General features: G+C 36.6%; 1 protein-coding gene and 1 pseudogene across 4 annotated transcripts in view; one reads left to right on the forward strand and one right to left on the reverse strand.

The window, feature by feature from the left end:
• Nucleotides 1–23,782, reverse strand: part of Adamtsl1 (ADAMTS like 1) — a 946,298-nt gene that overhangs the window by 472,597 nt on the left and 449,919 nt on the right. The gene's annotated exons all lie outside the window — the stretch shown is intronic.
• On the forward strand, nt 9,941–10,069 carry LOC141415866 (U2 spliceosomal RNA; annotated as a pseudogene).

Genomic DNA, 23,782 nt, shown 5'->3' on the forward strand with positions numbered 1-23,782 from the left:
GGGGCAAATTCTTAACCTCTCTGAGCCTCAATTTCCTCCTATAAAATGTTGAAAGAAAATCAGTCTAAACCAAACATGCAGAAAAGTGGACACATGCCAGACAGGTTGTACTTATGCAACAAGTGTGAATTCCTCTGCCTTTCCTCCTGGTCATGGCCTGCAGGTGTGTCTGCAAGGACACTCTTGTACCACAGTAGTTAGCCTGGGAGCAGAGTATCCTTGTGGAAAAGCAGTGAGTAGAAACTCATATTCAAGGTGACAGGCATCTGGTGTCCACAAAACATTAACTGAGTTTTCTTATCATGAGGCAAGAATGCATGTGGTGCACATAAAGATTTCCTCATCTTCGTATATAGAAGACGCCCTTTCATATCTGCCACACACATACCTAACCATCCATTACATGGATTGAAAACCTGGCTATGACACATTTATTCTCTTTGTGCCTTAGTTCCCACTTCTGTTTGAAATGTAGTTATTAACGATACCTAGCTCACAGGGTAAACTTGAGGACTTGGGGTTACTAAGTAAAGTAATTAGTGCAACAGGGAAAGGTACCATGTAGCTGTTCACTAAATTATTTATATTATTAATGTTTTTAAATGTTATTCAAGATTAAGAAACAGATTTTGGTCTTCCAAGTTTTGTGGCTGGTAAATGGCAACCCAAGGGCTTGGACCCAGGCAAGATTTCTCATACAGCTTCAGTTCATCCCATTAGATCACTCAGTGTCTCTGAAAAATCTCATCTGCTGTTATCTGAAAGAGTCACTTTTCCAAAACACTTTAATTCCAATAACTACATTTTTACAGTCTATCTTAAGCGGAAAATCTTGAACTTTTTGTATTTCTGGGGACTATCATTTTATACCTGTTTCAAATCAAACCTTATATTTACATGTGGTTTATCTCATTATTTTTTGCTATCACATACGTTTGAGAGTTTGGACATGGATAGAAACTTTTAAATGAGCAGAATACTTTGGCATTGAAAGAAATGGAGATTTTTCTAAGGACTGTTGATTGAACAGAGAGTTAAAGAGGAAAACATAAGAAAGCAAGGACTCTTCTTTGAAAATGTGTTACTATTTGAGAACTTAGTGAATCAAAAGAAGAGGAAATATATTTTCCTATGTATTAATGAGACAAATGAAAGTAAGAGTTATTTTCATATTGTTTTCCACTCTAAATGGCTGGCAACTAAAGAGACTTCATCCATTTTGTAATAAGTTTTTCTGTTGTTTAGGGGAAGAATATTCTACACCACAGTTAATATACATGCTGATTATGAAATGCTACTTTCTGAAGAGTTATAACATAAAAACCTGTGTACTTCAGAAATGAGGAAATCGTACATGAGGAGACTTAGAAATACATATAAATGAACATTATTGTACATGGGAGAATGAGGTAAGGGAACAGATACAGGTAAGGAAAAGGTACAGGAGGAAATCAGGAAGCATGGTGATGACTTCCACCACATGTATGTAAACAGGTTGAAGAAGGCTCTGCTTTTTCCGTACTGAAAAATTTATGCAAATTCAAACAGAAGCAAAAAAGAAAGGCTGCGTAATCCACATAAATTTAAAGTCCCTTCTTTTCTGCTTGGTTACATTCAGAGAAACTTCACTCATATCCAAAAATAAGAAGTAGGTTACATCATTATTACTATCAAGAAAACATAAAAAGGCTATTATCTTTAAAATATACAGCAATCTACATCATCTTCCCCCATTTTCTTTCTCTCAAACACATTTTCCTTTTCTACTTTAAGACTCCCAAACTCTTCCCTCTAACTTAGGCTGAAGAATCACTCTTGCTCCTTTTGCCTCTTCTTAACTCCTATTTACATTTTTTAATGTTGTGAAATTAACACACACCTGGACAACATATAGACTGTGTGAATAAAGTTTTAATAAAGTGTTTACAGTAAATGACTATATACATTTATTCAGTCTCATAGTCTCTTCCAACATTATTTCCCCTGTACTGTGTGATATCTACTATAATTTTTTGTCAATCAATACTTTGTTTTTTATAGTTTTACTACATATGAATGCATCCCTATGAAGAAAATTGCTGCTATGAATAGTTTTGTACATATCTAGAAGAATATAAGTCAGAGCCTAGCTAGAGTACACGTTTGGGTTACAGAACGTTGGTATACTTTGCTGTATCTGATAACTCCAGTATTTTGAACATCTATTTATATAGGTTGTTGTTCTTTGATTATATTTTATGAAGGTTTACACAGATTTAATGAGCTTTGATTGTGACTCATGTCCCATGCATTTTTCTGATAATTAAGATCAGAGATCAAATTATATTACTTGAGAGAAAAGAGAGGTTTCTTCAACCCCTGGGGCACTAGCAACACGGAGCCAGTTCAGGCTAACTTGTCACCTAAGTTTTATTTGGGGCTCCATGTCTGTGTTTGTGAGTAGGTATCTTACAGAGAACTATTCTTTTCAGAGTAAAGATAAAGATAAGAAAGAGTAAGAGGTTTCTCTGCCAGGTGCTTTTCCCCTCTAAGAGTACTGCTATTTGGGTTGGTGGGTCCCCAGTTTTCTGAAAGAGTCTCCCTTCCGACTTCATGCTCTTCTCTGACTCAAGCTTTGTGTCTGGCTCCAGTTAGCACATGGGTATCAGAACTTGGCAAATGACTGTAACCCACACTATCCTGCTGGGTCCGTACTTTCTCTTCATTTCTGGCCTGTAAGACTTTAAATCCCAGCTTAGAAATGCATTAAAAATGAGATCCTAATATTTTAGTCTGTTCTCTCTGTCTAGGATAGTTAGACCATGTTGTTGGAAACTGTGATCCTCTTTCTATTTCAAGTGGTGTTAATTCTGCTTTTCCTCTATCTATGGTTTCTAGCAACTGCCTCTTCGCTCTTGCTCTTACTTTCCATATTCCTTTTCTCATTTCCCTCTCTCATATGTTCTTGAACTAAAGCAGCTACTTGGGGGGGGGCGGGTATAATATATTAGCAAGGAGTTGTCAGCTCTGATTTCCTCCTTCCTTAAGCATTAATCAGAAGGACTTTGCTGCATGATACCCTACCTATATCACAAATTTGCCAAAAGTACTACAGCAAGAATTTAATATATACCCACAGTTGTGTGCCATGTCCTTTTACATGACTCATAAGCATTCCTTACTAAAAATGTGAGAAACTATCTATTCTTGTTTTAAGAATGAATAGACTAAACCACAAAATGTTAAGTAATTTAACTTACAGCATAGAAGGACCAAAGTAAAACTGAGCATTAATCTGACTTCTAAGCCTAAATTCTTTCCATGCTGCCTCCCAAAGAATTAATTAAATCCTGTGTGTGTTGATCAGCTTATAGTAGGCAAATAAGAAACTGGATTGCCTACACAACTGAGTTTATGGTTGTTTACTTAGGAGAGACATCAGAAGAATAACAGCTATCACCAACAATGTGTGGCAGGATGCCTGATGTATGAGTTGGTGGGAGTGGTGGAGTCCCTCAGTCAACACTTCATCTAGACAAAAAAGAACTAACTTTCCTGAGGAAGGAGATGGGTAGAGCTCTCATTCAGCCAATCACCCTAGGACACTTTTAGTCTCATCATCATTTGTTTTGCCTCCAATACCACTTTTAAGTATGAGGGAGAAGACAGGAAGTTCCATTATCACTTGATGTCCCCATGAACAGCCTGGTCCTTTTGGTCTTAATTTACAAAGACAATTTGTTTAAGGTCCATCACAGACTTTCTTGGAATAAGAATTGAAATGTCAACATTGTGCTTATTTGGGTTATTTTCCTTTGGTTAGTTGGCTGGATTTCTTTGCTTTATTACAATAACCAGCAGTTAGTTTGGTTTGTAATTTAAATTTCAACTATTGATAATGCAAAAACATCAGTTTGTTAGTTTCATTATTAAAATTTCAATTATTGGTAATCAAAAACCAGGGGCTATGACTTATTGCCCATGAACTCTAGTTTTAGTGTTTTGGTTAACTTAGCCCTGGTAGAGTACTAACTTGGGGAAGAAAATAATGGCTTATCAACTGGCACTATAACCAGGCTGGCTTTACCTTGCTCTCCAGACATAGCTATGAATGACATTAGATGGCCTTTAGCACTCATTATGAGTTGTGATGGTATGTCTAGGAATCTAATCACTTCGTTTTATTCGCCCTGAGTTGCCAGCAAAATGCCAACTCCTTAAGAACCAGAACACAAAGAAGAGAACATTTTGCAGCTCAGCATAATTTCTTCCAAATAATTAGAAGAAATCCAAGTTGAAAATATGAAATGTAAGAGGAGTGGACTACAGAAAGAAAAAAGTTAATTGTTATCATTTTCATTTCCTGAGTTGGCCTATATTCCGTCTAACAATTATGTTGCATTACTGCAATACTAGACATATTTGAGATTTCTGGAGATTTGTAATGCATTTGTTCCAACATATTAGGAACCTCATCAGATCTGAGGATTTGTTCTCCACCCCTACTTCTAAACTAATTTTGCATCCTTCTCTATGTTCCAGAGTTAAGTGAGTAAAACATTTTCATGCATCTTAACTCATCTGTACTAATTATGGCTAGGAGAGAATCTTTGAGTCTGTTGGGGTTGGAATTAATGAATATTATTAATATAAAGAATTTCAAATACTAAACACAGTCAATGTCTAGTGCCCATGTAGCCCTAGATACTTTGTACTTGAAAATACTTTGATCTCATCCCTTTCCATCTGTAACACAACCTTCACCTGACAGAACCACTCCCTCCAGGCACAAGAAGTCTTTTGTGCTTCCTTTCAACCCCATACAGAGGGCCTCTCCTAAGCAGGGATTGGAAATTGTGCCAAATTGCACATAATTGTGCATGATGAATTTGTAATGCAGGCTAAAACTTGCTGGAAACTCAGCTGAGACCACCAAATTCATTTAGTTGGGTTTGGTTGGAAGCCAATCCTTTATTCACTAAGCTACAAAGTCTCTGGAGCTTTTATTTGCTCACAAAAATTTCTGAATCCAGCACCAGAATCTTTCTCTGCATGAAAACTAAATCAGCTTGATGTTGCTTCTCATAGTTATGCTCCTTGAAATACTGTAGGGGATTAAAAGTTAGAAAAAAGAAGGTGATTTGGGAGTATAACACAAACAACTTTAGATGCTAAAAAATTAAATTTCCCTTATTCCTTGCTTTAAGGAACAACACATCATTAAGTTCAAAGTCATTTAAATGGGAGTGCCTACAATCACTCCTCCCCTAACAAAGCCTGTAGCCACAGACATTTATCAAAAAACAACTTCCAATTTCAAGAAGAATCATATAAATACTTGATATAATGTCCAGTGGGGAGAAAAAATAACTCTTGTTGAAAACTGAGAATATATCAAGGGAAACTCACTAAAAGGAAATACACCAACATTTTAATAGTGGTTATTTTGGGAATGGATGATTATATGTGATCTCTGTGTTCTTTTCTCTTATTTTCCAAATTTTGTATAATGTGACTTTAATACTCTTTATAATAGAAAAAATATACCTATTGAAAAGAACCTTAGATACTTTGCAGATGGTTACGTTTCTTCTCATGCTGTTCATACAGCATTGTAAGATGTAAGCTTATCGACAGTCTGACTTGTGTAGGCACCCACACTCAGGAAACTGTGCCATCTTGTATTTTATAAAACTCCAGCAATTCCATAGGTTCGAAGCACGATCTTCATCCCATGATTCCACTTACTCATTTTCTTGAGTACTGATTCTTACCAATTGTTAACTCCTGAGATTTCCACATATTAAATTTTATTTATTTATTTATTTATTTATTTGGTGTCACGAAAAACAGAATATGAGAAATTTACAAATAGTTGTTTTTGTCCATTTTCCTATGGGATAATGTAAAAGCAAAAGGCTCGAATCTTATAGTCAATGAACACAGAGAGACCCCTCTCTTGCCACTCAAATACATGTGTCAGATTGATGGCTTTACTTTTTCAGAACACATCCATGAACTGCAGCATGCTACTGGCATTTTGTACCAGATAGTTCTTTGCTGTCTGTACCACAATGTAAGTTGTGTAGAATCCTTGTTCCCATAGTCCAAATGAACCAGTAATGCCTTTCCTTCTAGTAAAGAAAATAAGTCTTTCCACAAAATTATAGTTGCCCTCCTTGGCCATCACTAATATGGGGTACCCCAAAACATGAAGCAGCTGCTTTTGCCAACCAGAAGAAAAGCAGAAACTCAGAGTTTTAAAAATCTTGCTCAGAATCATACACCTAGCAAAGGTCAGAATCAGAAGTGGAATTTCTTCTGGCTCTTCTAACTTCTTACAACCTAGTGCACAAAACCCACACCAGGGCTCTTGAAATTAGTTTCGAAGTCCTTCAACATGTTTCTGAATACCTTCTTGATCATTAGTCTTCAAGTTATTATTGCTTCAACTGTATTTTCACTTCAATTCAACTCAGTCTGGAGTTAAAGCCACTGAGTGGAATAAGCAGACAGGGGCAGCTGTTTGGAGATCCTGGATATAGATTGTATCCTAGGATAGCTACACTGCACACATCAGCCTTCCATGGTATCCTTCCAAAGGTAGGATCTTAGAAAACCATATCTAGCTTACCCTCACTGTAACACCAGCAGTAATACAAAATACTATATACTAAGCATGAATCAAGGGCTAAAAACCTTGCTAGATTATGTAATCTCCAATCCTCATAATAATTCTGGAGGATTGTTTTTACTATTATTATTATTCCTTTAGTGTCAAAGAAACTGAGGCTGAAAGAGGTAGAAAAACTTCAGTTACTTAAGACTTGAATTCAGGTGTACCAATTGAATTCAGGTAGGGTGTGGAAGAGCATTAACTCTCCTGGGAAAAGACTTTTTTTTTTTTATAATGCCCACGCATTAAGGAAGAACACCCTTAGAAAGGTTTTAAATAGTATGAATCATGTTTAACATACAACTTTCACGATTAAAATGAATGAAGACCTGAAAACACAATTGTGGTGCTCATGAAAGCAAAAGAGCAGTCAGCTCTCTTAGGAGAAGCTATGAACACTGGCCATGATCCCACCCACATACCTCCCTGGCTAATAAAAGCCACAATTAGTAACCATCCTTTGTGTCAAGCATTATCCTCACTCTTTGTCTTGCTCTACTGTGAAATAATTTCTGGGAAGCAAAGCACATTGTTAAACCACCAGCCCCTGATAAATTATTTAATTGTGTAACTTTTCCTTAAAAATGATGGATGCCTAGCATTCTTAAGATAGCATCAGATTCTGGGTGTAGAGTAATGGAAAAGATAGGGGCTGAAGAGATCCAAAAAAGGATCCAGGTGGAGGGAAGGAAATAATCTTCACATCCCAGCTTCCTAAACAAATTGGCCTAGGATCAGCTTTTACTTTGTCCTAGAAAATCACTTCTGGGTGTGCCTATGTCTGTGCTTTCATGTATGTTACATAATTGTTATAAAAATAAATTCATGATTGAACTGATGTTTACCTCAGTCCTGGCTAAGAGCATGGCAATATATCTGCTTGTAGCATATCCCTGAAAGAGGTCGGGGGAAAGGGGTTCAAACTGTACGAAGTTAACGGAAATTTCATATGCCCCCATGAATGTGAATGTCTGTTTCAGAAAACTACTAGTAATAATAGTAGTTTATTAGTAGTATTAGTAGTATATAATAAATTATTAGTAGTATATAATAAATAATCCCTACTAGTCAGCAAGTGATATTGGGAAACAAATTCTTAATAATCCTAAGTGAAAACATATGTTCACAAAAAAGCTTACACATGAATGTTCATGGTAGCATTAATCATAAAAGCCAAGACACGAAAACAACCCAAATGTCCTTCAAATGATGATATAAAAGGAATATTATTTAAGCATAAAAAAGATTGTGGTACTGACATATACTATAACATGAATGAACCTTGAAAACACTATGTTAAGTTCAAAAAACAAACAAAAAACGGCATATGTTGCATGGTTACATTTACATGAAATGTCCAGAACAGGCAAGGAGACATTTTTAAGGACTAGAGGGAGGGGAGAAATTGGGAGTGATGTGTTTAAGTTTCTCTTTGGAATGATGGAAACATTCCAGTTAGTGGTTATGGTTGCACAGCATTGTGAATATACCAAAATCACTGAATTTTACACTTTAAAATAGTGAGTCTTACGTGACTTTTATTTCTATGAAACTTGCAAGAAAGTTCTTAATAGTTGTAATTTTCACACCGAAAGAACAAAACCCAGAAAAATAATTGAATCCAACTATCATTTCCTCCATACTCTGTTCTTCAGTATATGGGAAATATATATTACACTCTTCCTCACGTCAAGCACTGTAATGTAACTAACATATTTCTCATTTAGTTCTCACTAAACCCTAATGTATACTGGTATCCTCACCAAGATCCACTCATGAAGGATCAGAGACCTAGAGGTGAACATTAAACTACAAAAGTCTTGGTACCCAGTTCATGTGTCTAGCAAGCGGCAGAGCCAGGATTTGAACTATTTAGGTCAATTTAGATCAAAGACTATTATTCTCACTCACATTCAAAATAGCCTCCTTGGAAAAGAGGGTGAGAAGGAGCTTTAGAGTGGGCAACAGGAGGTAAAATTTATTCCTTGACGTCTAATCCATGAGGGCAGTGTGTACAGAGAGCGGGGGGGAGAGTAGGGAAGGCTCGGGGTCTGAAATGATAGAACCATACTTCTACTGGAACAATAAATTTGAAGATGTAGGTTACAAGATTATAATTGAAACGTCTCATTTTCATGTTTTCCTATTCTAGGTTATGGAAAAACAAATGAAATACATATTCTACCTTGGAGCTGACAATACTCAGATGTTAAAATTTTGGCATTATATTTGACTAAATTTAAGAACAAATACATAACTAAAGGATAAAATTCAGATGAAGAAAACTGGATTCAGATTCTGAATTTGATCCATATGGAAATTTGAAATAGTAAAAAAAAAAAAAAAACATAGCAATGTCACAGGAATGTTTACAGCTAATCTCTGGTTAGCTATAGTTCCCCTATAAAAGCCTAGGATGCATTTGGTATTCTTATGTTAGAATAGCCCTGATCTAGAACTCCTTGCCCTCTGGGTATCCATGGGGCAGGGGAGCTCAATCTTCGTTGCTTTTTAATTTTCTGCTGAAGTAAAATGGAATCTGTTAATAAATGCTTCTATCAAAGGGATTACCAATTGTTGATCCCAATGCCATTTTTTAATTAAGACTCTTAATCAAAACTTTAATTTTTTTCAACAGAATTGTTTTGATTTAATAGAAATAATATAATTTGCTCATAGAGTTCCTACTTATATTTTTAATCAAGAGCCTTCAAAAGAGGGTTCTGGCTATGACATATACTCTCAGGCCCTTTCTTTAAAAAATCATTCTCTTACACATTTCAGACACCCAATAACTTTTGCAAATTCAGAGAGCAATGTTCCAGTACGGCTGCCATGTGTGTAGGCTTGAGAGATGGGGGCAATGACAAATTGAAGACCTCTCAGCTTTGATAGTGTTGCTGACTATGCATTCAAAAGCTCCACATAAACATTATGGGAAATTGTTGCAGGAACCAACCAAGGAAAATTATACTAGGGGTGGTGGAGTTTTTAAACTCAAAGTAAACTCAGCACAGATGTCTGCAATGTGTGTAGTACATGAAAATCTTTATGTTTTATAGAATATGAATTAATGGGTCACAGATCATTCTTTCTTTGTGAGGTTCGTTAGGAGCTTGTATTAAGTTCTTCATTTATGTTACCTTGTCTCTCTGACCCTGGACTCTTTTCCTTGATATGTGTCAATTTCAGTTATTGACTTTAGAACTTTCTAGAAGTATGTATTGAGTAGGTACATAATATATTTTAGGATAAAGATAATAACATTTTAAAATAAGAATCATCATTGCTTCTCGGCCTTTTGGCTAAGATCAAGTGTAGTATCTGTTCTTATCAGTTTAAAATAAGAATCATTACTTGGTATATTTAGGAAAAGGAAAAAAAAAAACCTAAGTCTGATCCAAACAACCTTTTCAAAGTGTGGTGCTACAAGGTATGCTGAGAGTAGAAACTTAAAATTTATCAAGTAAGCTCAGGAACATGCACTCCTTTTGAAGAATATTCACAAACTGGAGTTTTGGAACTGGTATTTCTTATCAGCATCCTTTAATAACTACAAAAATACATTAAGTAGCTTTAGAATATTCCATAGTCTTACTTGTATTTGAAAAGGCATTACACAATTTTAAGACTCCTTCTTGGCCAGACACCAGTGGCTCATGCCTGTAATCCTAGCTAATTGGGAGGCTAACATTGGGAGGATCACTGTTTGAGGCCAACCTGGGAAAATAGTTCAGGAGAACTTATCTCCAAAATAATGAGAGAAAAATGGACTGGAGGTGTGGCTCAAGCACTCCTTGCTATGGAATGACAACTGAGATAGATAAAAATACTACCTTTGATTTTTGAGTCAGTTAAAAATTTTTTTTTCTCAGTACTGGGGCTTGAACTCAGGGCCTTCACCTTGAGCCACTCCATCAGCCCCATTTTTGCAAAGGGTTTTTTGAGTAGGGTTTCACAAATTATTTGCCTGGGCCGGCTTCAAACTGTAATCTTCCGGATCTCTACCTCCTGAGTAGCTAGGATTACAGGCACGAACCACTGCTGCCCAGCAGAGTCAGTTTAACTTTCTGCTAGTGAGCCTAAAATATACATATGGGGACATGCTAAGTCATTTGATAAGTCTTCTTTATATTTTTAATAAAAATTTAAGATACCATACTTTATATTACATCTTTCCATCATTAAAAAAGTGCTTCTAGAAGTTTTCAATATGTGATACCATCTTTACAAAACAGATGCAATCCCAAAGAGGTGAAAGAGCACGATTCAGGAACTCCTCAGTAAGGGTCTCACACCCAGCCTCTAAGCCACTGCCACTCTGGTTTTGTGAGCGTTCTCTGGAAGCCAACAGGAAGGAGAGTGGGCAATATCAAGGGGCTGTGTCTCTTTTCCTAATTACCCATTCATAACCCATCATACCACTGACTGCAGATACCAAAACCACAGATGCAAAGCCATATATAAAGGGAAACTACGATATTTATAGTAGTACTTATTGCTATTATTAAAACCTTTCAAATATCTGAAAGTATAGACGATTAGATAATTATGGTACATCAATACAAGGGAACATTATACAACTATTTTAAAAGGTCATCTACATGTGTGCTTATATGAGACAGATGGATATGATATACATACTGTACAAATATGTAAAATATGATCGTATTGTAGTATCTATAGGTCTATACATCTGGTAAAAAAAAGTCTGGTATATTTACTACACACTAAAAAGTTGAGAGATTTCTATTTCTGTGTGGCTAGCTTATGATCTTTAATTTTTCTTTATATTTGATTGCATTTTCTAAGTTTTTACAGTTTTCATGTATCAGCTTTATAATTGGAAGAGATAATAAGGCTATTCTAATTTAGGTGGGAAAGGAGATTGAATTTTATACAACTGCCTATCCACCCATGTAAAGATGGCAACCACTGTTACCTTATAACCTGTTAAGATAGAGAATATGACTATGACTTTCCATTGCCCCCTGGTGGAACAATACAGTAATTTAATGGGCATCCTTACTGGCTAAATTTCACCCATGAAATATTGAATTCAAGTCAGATTAAGTGAAACTTTATAACCAAGAACACACTTATCCATATTTATCCTAGCTTATACTTTGGGAGATTAAATGGGGAAAAATCCCCTTATCTCCAATAAAAAATTATAGATGTCCATGTACTTATCTAAAAATATGTATTTATTGATCCACTTTCTTTGGGAGTACATTCTTCATAGTAAGCTCAAAGTTTACTTCAGTTTTGATCACTGAAAACAAAGAACACAAGTCTAGGTTGAGGTTGATTTTTACTTTGCTTTAAATGAAAGCAAATACTTGGAATAAGTGTGGTGCAAAGTAGCTGCTATATAAGTATTAGTCATTTTACCACTGCTGCTATTCTTTTTGCCACAGTGATAAAGAAACACTGCAAAGAATAAGAAATAAGAATATAAATGAACTGGATTCAGTAGTGCTTTCCTTGTTTCCCTGTGCAGGCATACCTGGTATTCTGAGATCATGGATAACCATGTGGAGGGAGTACCCCACTTACTAGAAAAAGGAGACTTACTTTTCCAGGAGTGCCTGTGCACATATCCTATTAGTACTCAAGAGTCTATGTCTCTACCGTGTAAGGAATTTCTAGCTGTCTTGGTTTATTCCTAACACTAGAAAGGGTCTATAGTAGGCTTAGTGAGGGCCTACCAAAAGTACACATCTGATTATGTATGTTAGAATATCTATAAGAGGATTCCTAACAAAGAAGATGTATAACAGAGGTTGCATTTTACTAACAAGTAAATCATTAAAAAATATTTATGTAAATTTATCTCTTTAGGTATGATGGCTCACACCTGTAATCTTAGCTTCTTGGGAAGTAGAGATTGGGAGGATCATGGTTCAAGGCCAGCTAGGGCAAAATGTTTGGGAGATACCATCCCAACCAAAAAAAAAACCTGGGTGTGGTGATATGGTGATGCATGCCCTGTCAGCAACATGCAAAGCATAAGTAGGAGGACTGATCATGGTCCAGGCCAGACAAGGCATAAAACATAGGACCCCATTGCAAAAAGTAACAAAGGCAAAAAGGGCTGGGCCCCTGACTCAAGTGGTGTAGTGCCTGCCTAGCAAGGGTGAGGCTCTAAGTCAAACCTCATTACCTCCAAAAACAACAACAAAACTTACTTCTTTAAAAGATCTTTCTGATTTTGTGGTTACCAGAAACCACATATTGCCTCAAAGAATATGATTTCAGAAAGACCTGCACATGTGTTTTTCAGAGCAATCAATATAGCAAATATTTCTAGCTAGAAGATTTAGCTGAGCTACCAGTTCAGGGGTTCTTATTCCACTGCAAGTCTAGAATTCAAAAACAGCAGACAAAGGGGAAGGTCAAGTTTAAGCTTCCTGGGAGGTCTGGCTTCTGTTAGCCAAAAATGTTCAGTCTAAACCTATTGGTCTAACCATACTAAGCGTTTTTAGTTTTGAAGAACAATATGCTATTATCTGCCAGCATCCTCTCACGCCTCCTTGGGAACCCATGTTGTTGAATAAAACTTCCCTCTTCACATTGCCCAATACGCTCAGAATTAAACACCAGTGGTTAAAAATGCTTCTTATTTATGCATTCCTCATCTGGTCACACATATGATTAATCACACCTCGCAAGCGAATCATTAAAAACATTGAGAAAACCATCACCATGCAGCTTAAACACCTTTGGCAAATTTTTTTGAAAAAAAAAAATGAGGTTTGGACCACACACAGATTTTTTTTTTGTCTTTCATCTTAAAAGTTATTTTTCTCTCCTCCTAAGGAAATTGACCTGCTTTAAATCTTCCCCTGCCAAATGATGTAGTGTCTTGCTTCATCTTATTAATCTAGATGCAGGGCAGGCATTTGTTTCAAACCTGAAAATCTGTGTTTAGGCAAGCCACGTATTATTTCATGTCTCCTTGCAAATTTAGTTATTCCAAGACAACGAAGTTATAAGTGGGCTAGTAAGTCCCATCCCATTTATGTGAGATACAACTTTTCTTCATTGCTGAAAGCCATATATAAGAAACTTATTTTCACATACATACCTATATAATATACTTTGCCAGTTCTCCTCAGACAGACTTCTATGAAGTTCTTGCCACCTTTTCTTCTAATAGAAAAATTTGAAAATATCATAGTCTGAATTTTGCCTCGGGACTAATAAAGATTTCCTGCCAATTCTATAAAAGACTGAGGTGGAAAACTGTTCTTTCCAGTTCACTCCTGTCTCTAATCTTGTAAGGTCTCTGTCTGGCTACAGTGAAAACATATATCCTCCTCAGGTGAGAAAAAAGTGGAAATTCCAGGATTTATCATTTTGTTATGATGGTTTCCAGTGTGAGATAATTAATGCCAAAACAAACACTCCAGAACTTGTTTTAGTCCTACAAATCCATATGTGGAGGATACCCCAGCTTTCCATTCTGGCAACTGTCTTATATTGCAAGACTTGAACTCCTGGGTTTTCAAAGAAAAAAAAAAGTTTTCTTGTGCTCCTCTCCCTTCTTTATATGCAGCCAATTTACCTTCATATTTATTTCAAATTTGGGGTGCAGGTTGAGGGGTCGGAGGGAAGGACTAGCCATTTTCTCTGTGAGATTCTTACTACTTTCCACTTTTTCATTGGGACAAAATTCCTCAATGTATATGACTTTTTTTTTCACCCCTAGCAACAGCAGTAGCTCCTTACATATTCAGAGCTCTCTCTGGGCACCTGAAAGAATAAAACCATTGTTCCAAGGTGCTTAGCCCAGCACAAGTCTGGTCCACAGCAGCGACATGAACTGCATTTTGTGGTTCTTGCACACCTGGGGACCAGGTGGGGATGGATCAAAACAAACGAAGAGAGGAGAGTGTGTGACGGGCCATTTGCCACACTAGTTAAACCTCTTTTCTAAGCTTCTCCCCTCCTCCAACTCCTTGGGGGTGTTTTTCCATTTCTGGCTGTGCAGGGTCCCAGGTTACCACAAGCTAACATCCACACCATGCTATCTGTCTTCAAAGATCAAAGCTCAAAAAAAGCTAGAAAGTTTTTTCTCACTAAATTTGGGTCCAGTGTCTTTCTGAAAGCCAAATGCCCCAAGGAGTTTGTGGGACAGAAGTTCTGTCATCTAAGTTAAGCCACAGCAGGCAATGGTTCATAGTCCTATGTTTAAGGTTTGTGCCTCTGGCAGGTTGAACCAGGAATAAACAAGTGTTATCTTAAATATATCCAGACATGACAAATATGGGTAAATATGTTATAAGACTTAACAAATATTTTTTAATTATCTAAAGCTGGTAGAGGATTCTGAAAAACTAGAAAAGGACATCAAACATTTTCTACTAACAGAGACATCTTTGGAGCCCTCTTACATTCTATGCAATTGTATTTCTGCTTTATTAAATCCTCCTGGTGATCCCTTATGGTTCTTCACATTCGCTTAACAAAATAGGTAACTGAAGCTCACCAAAGGAAGGACATAGATTTGGCTAGCTAGCAAAAACCCAGAGGCAGGATCTAAATACAGAGCTCAGTTGCCTAAACTTATGACCATCCTTATGAGTGACAGCTACTGGTGTTCTCTGTGCAGTCATTTAAACAAATCCATTAAGTCACAACAAGCAAGATGTGGTTGTCTGAGTACCGTTGTTTGCAGTGTGCCCTTGATGTTTTCAAATTTGCCAGTGGAGATAAGACAGATAGCCATTCACGTAAGTATCCTTTACCTAGGACAGTCATGACAGTGTAGTCAATGTTCTGGTTAAGAGGGCTGATTTCAGAGACAGACTTCCTGAGTTCAAATCCTGTCTCTGCCACTGGCAAATGCACAAATTTGGCAAAATACTTAAATTCTCCATGCATATCTTTCCTCAACTGTGAAAAATAGGAATAATATAGGTCACTAAAATGATTAAATTAGATAATATAGGCAAGCACTTAGAATGACTGGTAATACATTCTCAATAAATGGTAGTTATTATCACTTTATATAGCTGGAATATTTTCTGTAGCTGTAGTAGTATATATTTTATATCACTATAAAATAATAATTTTATAGTAATAGAATACAAAGGAGCTGTATATATTTATACAGAGTGGATTTAATGGAAAGAAGGTAAAGATTTAGGTTTTCAACTTGGCTTTGGTTTTGCAACTTATGGACCAGATGACCCTGGGTGAAGCATCCAACAACTCTATTTCAGCTACTTCATGTATAAAATGAAGTCAGCAGTAAGGGGTCTTGATACTACTTCCTTGTCTTTTCACAGTTATGCAATTTAACATGTCTAAGACATATACAATGTACTCACTATATAGCAAGCATTATACTTTATATTCATTTGTCTGCTTAAATGTCAGAAAACATTCCCATTTTACAGATGATGACAGTGAGGATTAAAGAGATTAAACAACTTGCCCAACACCATAAGTTCCTAAATTGTATGAGGGAAATTATATTCAGGTTGGGCTAATTCAGTGTGCTGGTCTTAACCATTGTGACTCCCAGTCTGCTCAGCTAGGGACTCATTAATAAGAACAGTAACAATGGTCCCTCTCTTAACCATTCAAGCAAAAGTAAAACCCATTATAAGAGAAAATACTAAATCATTTCACTATTAGCAACAATGATTTTCACTCCTGAAAAGATTAATAAGAGTGAGAAGTTAAATTTAAATCTACAATTGGCCAGAGATTAAACTAATACAGCTTTGTTTTAGAAGGAAGCTTTTGAAAGGCCAGAACTCAACTTTTCAAGTTAACGGGATTCAAGCTTTCAATGCTTTCCTTTCTCCTTCTCTTTAACTAAATTCAACTTCGTATTTTTCATCTTGTTTTTGGAGTCTTTCCAGGTCACCTCTGTTAAGAAACACAAGGCCCTTCCTTGGCACTGAACTTTTGGGAAAGTGCCCACATCTGCCTCTGAATGTCTGCTTGCCTACTTTTGATGCTGTATTCAACACCTAACTTAAAACAAAGCAGTGCTTGAAACAAAAAAGCTACTCAGAGCACAATGAGTCCACCTCACCGATCAGTGGCCCCCAATGATAAATATCAAGAGTAAAAAGGCCCATTCCCCCAAATACTTCAATATTTCAAGACAGTGCTAACCAATTTTCATTTAGAAGAGGAAAAAGAGCAGGGCTACATTAGAGAGGAAGAAAGGAATAAATGATGATGACAGCTCTGCTGATTCATTGTTTTTTTAAATAATTCTGAAACATTCTAACTATGCTGGTGCATGTAGATCCTTCCCAGAACTAAAGACGTTTTGTTCCTGTATGTATATGTACTTTTATTTATAATAAGGGTTTCATTTTGACATGATACTCTAATTTAAAATGTGGAATTCTTCTTTGCCTTAGTTCCTTAGAATTGAATATGTCATTCATCATCTTGGTGGTCCCAGAGAATGCCCAGGAATTCTCATCCCAGCTTTCAATTGTTATGCATCTATCCATATGGTAGCAATATTACCACAATCAAATTCTTGCTACCAGAGACATCAAATAGTCCAACTTCAGTCCCATACCCAGGAATATTTTCTTGTCTCTAAGAAGTAAACTTCAATCTCTAAATTATCAGGAGAGAATCTATGTGATGCATGCTAAAGTAATATGATCTACTGAAGGTACCCTTTGCTCTAAAAGGGAGGAGTGACCACTCATGTAAGGGAGGGGGAAGAGAGTGAGACTAGGGCATCGTTTCTGTTTCAAACAAGGTAACTCCCTTTGCAAAACATAGAAGAACTCAGCCAAAACACCACTGAGGCCACAAAGCAAGCTGTGGCAGCAAGAGTTAGATGTATTTGTCCTTGAACAATAGCTTTCTTATTCTAGGAACCTAGAGAGTTCTGAGACAGGGAGGTGCTGCTACTGGAAAACGAATGGAGAATGGAAGTGGTGGGCTGAGGTGGGGAAGGTGCTGGCCCTTCTATATTCTCATGGCTCATCTCCTGTCTGGGGCATTTTTGGCTTTAGACTGAGCCTTTCAAATAGCAGTGTGTGGTGGTAAAGACTCAGGTAGGAATCTAGTGGGCTCACTTCTTTCTGTGTTCTTGATGACTTTAAAAAAAGAAAACACCAGTCTAAACTTTTCTGAGCTTTTGTTTCTTTATTCAAAAAGGAGAGACTCTAACTAACCAAAATCTAAGGACACTTTCATTTCTAAAGTTTCTACTGAGTGCAATTTAATCAAGCAAGATTTTTCTTCATTTGTGAGATATTAAATGGTAGTTATTCTCTAAAATGTTTTTGTTCTAGACACTATTCTAGGGTTTTCTTCATGTAATGTTGAAACTCCTCAAGTGACGCTCAGAGGTAGATATGATTCCCATTTTATAGAAGGGAAAACTCTCATTCATCTAGAGCTACTCAGGTTCTCTAATGGAGAACCTCTGATGCAAACCTATTCTGCCTGGCTCCAAAACCTCAAGTTCTTTGGTTATCATTCAATGCTCACTGCCCAATCTGCTTTAAGGTAAGTGTTGTCAAGGTACTAATAAAGCTGATATTGGTCACACTAGGTCTTCAATGGGTTGGTGATATGCAGTGTTCAGGACTAGGAATAACTAAAAGTGAGGGTAAACACATTTCTAAAGTAGGGATAGCAAAAGAATTACTTTTGAGTAATTTAATATTCAGAAACTACTCAGACCAGTATATGACACAGAGTAATTACTATTGCTGTGTTATGATATGCTTGTTAAATTAAAACAAATAATTAATAACTTCCAAGAAGCAGAATGAATATGTAGTCTTAAGTGCCAGAAGACAGGTATGAATTGGAGGAGGTTAGAAGTGGGTGGATCCAGAAACAAGGAAGGACAAGAGAGAAAACTATAGGAAAGGTGAGAGGACGAGGCTGATTTCCACAAAGTGGTCTGAAGTCCCTGGCTTATCTTTACCTGCAGTACTTGGGTGGGCCCCCTTGATCCTTCTATCACTCTTTTGGGGTAGCAGTTGCCATGTGCACTTATGGGTACTAAGGGGCCAAGGCAGTTCAGAGTTCTGTGTGGTGCCAGTGTCGTCTGAGATGTATAACTCAGTGGTAGCTTCTGTGAAAGCGGCTCCTCTCACCTCTGTGAGGCAGGCTCATTAACTCATGTGTACCCCTTATTTTGGCAGGGCAAATATGCTTCCTGACTTGTGGCTATACCTTACAGATACCTGGATCCAAGTAGGAAACTGGAAGTCAAGGTGTAGCTGAAGATGAGTGAAGTATACCACTGTCTCTGGATGATCAGAACAAAACTCCAGGGACAGAAAAAGGAGCTCTGTATCACCTGGCCGCTCTCTCCATGTCTCACTAAGCCATGCCCGTGAGCTTCAGTGGAGACATATTCAGCAGGCGTGCAAAAGGGCCTCCAGAGAACTCTGCTTAAACAGCTCCATTAGGATGACTGCAGGGTTTCCAAGCCCCCCTGCTGAGCTTCTTCCAACCCCCTAGGTTCTGAACTCAGATCAACTCTTGGATGTTATTTTCCAAGAATGTGATGCGCTCACACTTGGCACCTGCTGCTACTGATGCTTCCACCCCCACCTCACTATTGCTCACTTTCCAGCTTTTTGGACCCACTTATGCTTTTCTCAGGATTTGCCTTGCTCCTCCTCTCTTAATATTAATGGGCTAACTCTGGAATTCAACAAGTCCCAATTCCTTGGCATCCCAAGAACTCAGAATTGGTCCCCTCTGTGCAGGATGCCAAGTTAATTCTATCATCACCATCAACAAAACACATTTGTGATTCTCTCATGTTCACCATGCACTTAATAGGTTCCAATTTTAAAAGACACATCCAGGCATAGTACAGAATAGGTCATTAGATATAATTAAAGTGTTACAAAACAGTACAATCCAGGAAAGGTTAGACTATTCTGAAGAGTTTTTATGAGAAAGATGTAGAGAATCAACAGAAAAAAAATACATTAGAGCTGGATGAATTTGAGTTGAACATAAGAACTTCAGGGTTTGGATGAAAAAACTGTAAAGTTGGGTGATTAAGTCATTTTACACTCTCATGACTAGAAAACTGGGTTCTAGATTGTGTGGACATCCTTTAGGGTTATTAGTCAATGTTCCTTAAAACAGATGAATTATCTCCGGGGGAAAGTTGCTGATGTAGTACATAGTACTAAAGATGAAGAAATAAAATTGGCTTTCATCAACAGACATTCTGCAAGACCTCAAAAGTGATTTCCAAACAAGGAATCATGGACTCTCCTTCCCAGGAGAGCAAACATGACTATTCCATTCATATGAGGTAAAGCTATTTTAGTAATAGATTGAGCTTGGAGTACCTGTTACAGAGTCAAGGACTCAATAGATGGAATTTTTACAAGCCTAAAGCACAGGGGCCCCAGGCCAGATGAAACACATCACAGTTTATTACATCTTATAAGACAAAGTCTAAGAAGTATAAGGAGCTCAGATGGCGCTACCTAGTCACTACTGTACAAGCTTTGAAACAAGTTTTCATCTCCTCATTCTTAAACTGTTTGCTTGTGGCATAGACATGTGAGAAGGTAAAAATCCAGGGGAGGGTTTAGAATTAAGAACTATTTAGTTCAATTGCACTGACTACCAATGACACAAATATATTCTCTGGGAGTAATCAATCAGGATTATATACTTTCTTGGTTTACCAAGGAAGGTTGATTTGAAGCCAAACTGGCTCCTGCTGGATGAGTGCTTGTAATTGATACTTCATTGATCACTGCTGGGGTTTAGACAGAGGAGCAGGAAACCTCATTTTTAGATATTAACATGGGAAGCAGAGAGGGAAAAGGAAAGCAAAGAAATAAAGGTTTAGAATCAAGTTTGAAAAGTGAAAGCAGGACAAAGAATTTAGATGGATGAAGCTTTCCTAAAAGAGAACTAAAATTCGTAAGATCTACAAAACCAACCACCTAGCTCATGTACATATTAAAAAAATTGAAACACAATGAAAAATAATGTGTAGTCTAGTGAGAATCACACTCAGTTGTATTAAACTGGAAGGACAGCTTGTCATGGTGGTGTTATACCAGAGACTGAAGGTAGAGAGAAGCAGAAAGGTAAGAAGTTTGGGATGAAATCTTCCCTGAGTCCAGTTCCTTTGAACTCAAGACATAGAAATAATCCATTGACATTGGATATAGTACTGGGGGTAAAAAAATGCTGAAGTGAAGCAGATCCTTTTCTTGACTTCTGTCTTTCTCAGTCCTGGACTTTTTCTATGTCAAGGCTTGAGAAGATTTTAAGTATTTTAACTGAAAGCAAATGAAGGCTCAGGGAAAAAAAAAAAAGGTCAGCACACAGAATTTCAAAGGTCTTAGCTTTTTAAAACAGGCACAATTGTTGGGGAAGAAGTATACCACATAGGGCTAGTCACTTTTCTATCTCCTCAGCACCCAAAATATCTCACCGAACCATAATCAGATTTACTTTAAAGGTTAAAGGGTAACAGTTGAAAAGCTTAAAATATATCCGTATAATTTAAAAAGTAAAAACATGATAGCATGCTCTAATATAAATAGCTATGTTAGACAGTTGCTACTAAAATTAGATGAGCTATAAAAACTATTAGATCCTCCTCTTGGTCCCCTTTGTTATCCTACTGTCTTTGCCATTTCTATAGTTCTAATGTTTATTTATTACCATCTGAGTTAATATCTGTGAACAGTGTCTGAAACTTAATAACCAGCCTAAGTGCTATATGAATTAAAGGAAATGATTGATATGGAGTGTCTAAGCAGTTATAAAAATAATCAAAGGAAGGTCAAGGGAAAATATTCCTTATTTTCCCACATCATAATTAGCTTGTAATTACATTGGGCCTATGCTATATCTTTTTGATTCTTAGTTTGGGGGACTAGCCCTATGTATAGATACTGGGGAAGAGTTTCATGGGAATGAGGGAGTAGGAAGGGGTTAAACTTAGGAAACAAGGGAAAAAGTATGGCAGCATGAAATTTTACTTTATTCATTATTTAGTTATTTAATATATCTTCCACATTAAAGAGTTCAGTACAGAAAGAACATAGCATCATATGGTATCTTTTGCCCAATAAATATGGACTAAACCAAGATAGACATCTTCCAAGAATATACTTTATCTAAAAAAAAATGTTCTTTTATTCAACATAATACTTTGTTATTATGCACACTTCATTCAGTTATCTCCTCCATCCTTTCTTTGTTGTATCTTTTTTTACATCTATATGAACAGTAGGAAAACATTCATCCATTAAATGCCACTGAACTACAGAATGACATTATGTAAAAGTGTAATGGATTTAGGATTTTTTGTGGAGTTACAGATGAGAGGTTTAACTGACTGGATTTCTACAATAATGAGATAATTTAATGTGTTAGTCACCTTACATTATTCAACTATTTATTGTACTAATAAATTATTCATCTAAGCATGAGGTCAGAACTTATAATATGATGTGATAAGTGCTATCATTGAGGAAATCAAAAGGGCAATTGAGAGGCATTTATTCTGAAGGCCAAAAAATGCTCTCCAAAAAATGTCATTTGGAATCTGGAACTTGAAGAATGAATGAGTTAGAAAGGTAGAAAATATGGAGAGGAACATTAACTATGCAAAAGGAATAGCATAAAATCTCAGCAAATATAAGAAAATAGAAATTATACAGTGCATACCATCTGATCACAATGCAATAAAACTAGAACTCAACAACAAAAGTAAAGACAAAAAACATTCAAACAGCTGGTAACTGAATAACTCATTACTTAATGAACAACGGGTCATTGATGAAATAAAAGAGGAAATTAAAAAGTTCCAGAAGTGAATGAAAATGAAAACACAACCCATCGGAACCTATGGGACACAACAAAGGCAGTCCTGAGAGGAAAGTTTATAGCCATGAGTGCATATGTTAAAAAGACTGAATGATCCCAAATCAATGACCTAATGATACATCTCAAACTCTTAGAAAAACAAGAACACAAGCAAATCCCAAAACAAATAGAAGGAGAGAAATAATAAAAATAAGAGCTGATATCAATGAAATAGAAACCAAAAAAACCATACAAAGAATTAATGAAACAAAAAGTTGGTTCTTTGAAAAAATAAACAAGATCGACAGACCCCTGGCAAACCTGACTGAAATGAGGAGAGAAAAAAACCCAAATTAGTAGAATCAGGAATGCAAAAGGGGAGATAACAACAAACACCATGGAAGTCCAGGGAATCATCAGAGACTACTTTGAGAACCTATATTCAAATAAATTTGAAAATCTTAAAGAAATGGACAGATTTCTAGATACATATGATCATCCAAAACTGAACCAAGAGGAAATTAATCACCTGAATAGACCTATAACACAAAATGAAATTGAAGCAGCAATCAAGAGTCTCCCCAAAAAGAAAAGTCCAGGACCTGATGGAATCTCTGCTGAATTCTATCAGACCTTTATACTCACCCTCCTTAAACTGTTCCACGAAACAGAAAGGGAAGGAAAACTGCCAAACACATTTTATGAAGCCAGTATTACACTTATCCCAAAACCAGGCAAAGACACCTCCAAAAAGGAAAACTATAGGCCAATCTCCTTAATGAGCATTGATGCAAAAATCCTCAATAAAATAATGGCAAACCGAATTCAACAACACATCAAAAAGATTATTCACCACGACCAAGTAGGCTTCATCCCAGGGATGCAGGGGTGGTTGAACACATGAAAATCAATAAACGTAATAAACCACATTAACAGAAGCAAAGACAAAAAACACTTGATCATCTCAATAGATGCAGAAAAAGCCTTTGATAAGATCCAACATCATTTCATGATAAAAGCTCTAAGAAAACTAGGAATAGAAGGAAAGTACCTCAACATTATAAAAGCTATATATGACAAACCTACAGCCAGCATTATACTTAATGGAGAAAAACTGAAACCATTCCCTCTAAAATCAGGAACCAGACAAGGATGCCCACTATCTCCACTCCTATTCAACATAGTACTGGAATTCCTAGCCAGAGCAATTAGGCAAGAAGAAGGAATAAAAGGAATACAAATAGGTAAAGAAACTGTCAAAAATCCCTATTTGCAGATGACATGATCCTATACCTTAAAGACCCAAAAAACTCT

Source organism: Castor canadensis, chromosome 13 (genome assembly GCF_047511655.1).
Source record: "Castor canadensis chromosome 13, mCasCan1.hap1v2, whole genome shotgun sequence".
Taxonomy (NCBI): domain Eukaryota; kingdom Metazoa; phylum Chordata; class Mammalia; order Rodentia; family Castoridae; genus Castor; species Castor canadensis.